The following is a 1,578-nucleotide window of genomic DNA, read 5'->3' as shown; positions in this document are numbered from 1 at the left end:
CCATACTACCTGGACCTCGCCCCTGGAGTGCTTGTATACAGTAGCTGTAAAATCTGTTCTTGAGATAGTCTCCAAATTCAGATGCGATACACTCAAGGTCATATTTTGGCTCTTGAGGACTTGTTTTAATTTTCTTCAGTTTCAACCTGAACTTGCGTTTGAATAATTAATGGTCTGTTCCACTATCAGCCCTTTTGGCTGCTAATCTTAAACTTCTTCATTATCTCTTTCTACAGATGGTATCAATTTGATACCTGTGTATTCCATCTGGCAAAGTCCATGTGAATAGTTGGCCACTCGTGTTGTTGAAAAAAGGTATTTGCAAAATTCTATCATACAATTTCCAGATTCATTTCTATCACCACAGCCACATTTTCCAACTAACGACCCTTCCTCTTTGTTTCCAACGTTTACATTCCAATTACACCAGTAATTATCCATCTACCTTGAATGAATGTTCCTTCAATTTCATATTGAAGAAGTTGAATTCTTCAATTTCTTGATCATTGGATTTAGTAATTGATGTAAGAATTTTAATAATAGACTTTCTTGTAGCCTGATGGGTACTATCTTTTCATAAACATCATTGTCCACCAGGATAGATGTGAAAATACTCTTTTTGATAAAGAATTTTACACCCTTTCCCTTCCATTTGTTGTTCTCAGCACAGTAAACCATAAAACTGTCTCATTCAAAATGGCCATTGCCATTTGAGGTCATTAAAGCCTAGGATATCAATCTTTACATGTTTCATTTCATTTTTGACAACTTCCAATTTTCCAAGGCTCATAATTTTTACAGACTATATTTTAATTATCAATGGCTGTTTTTAGCTCTTTCTTCTCCGTTTGAATCCTGCCCCATAATCAAATGCAGCTCCAGAAAGCTTTGCTGGATCCAGGGCACTATGGTCACACAACTTTGAGGAGCCAGCTCTTGCTCAGTCATATTCTGAATGCCTTCCAGTGAGAGGGGTTCTTCCTCTAGCACTTTATCAGGTAATGTTCCACAGTGAATCATACGGTTTTCTGTGGTTAATCCCTCATATATGGACAGCTTACTCCTTCTTCCTAGTCTGGAAGCTCTGCTGAAACCTGTCCATCATGGATGACCCCCTGGTATTTGAAAAACGGTGGCATCACAGTAACACAAAAGCCATGACAAAGGAAAGACTGCCAGCTGATTAGTGGATTATCCTGGTAAGAGTGATTATTACTCCATTCCCCCAGGCATCAGCTGACCCCTAGATTAGTTCAGGCCCTACTCCTGCTCAAATAGTACCCTTCATATTGGATGCCTGTAAGTGCTATAGCTCAGGGAGAAGGGCATGTCTGATCAGAGCACACAGGAACAAATGAAGGGAGAGGAAGAGAGAGTGCAGCACACCCTGGCCCACCAAGCCCTGAGAGCATCCACTCAGAGCAGCCAAAGCACAGAGAGTACCATAGGGCTGGCCCCATTACAAAACTCAATGTCCCGGAGGAGAATCAATGGAAATAGAGGAAAGAGCTGGGAGGCAAAGGGTATTTATAGAGCTCTAGATAAAGACATGTACATATACAAATATATTATATGAGG

Source organism: Echinops telfairi, unplaced genomic scaffold (genome assembly GCF_000313985.2).
Source record: "Echinops telfairi isolate 266 unplaced genomic scaffold, ASM31398v2 ScPeMD7_5592;HRSCAF=6446, whole genome shotgun sequence".
In the NCBI taxonomy this organism is placed as follows: domain Eukaryota; kingdom Metazoa; phylum Chordata; class Mammalia; order Afrosoricida; family Tenrecidae; genus Echinops; species Echinops telfairi.
This window is presented reverse-complemented; position numbering follows the sequence as displayed.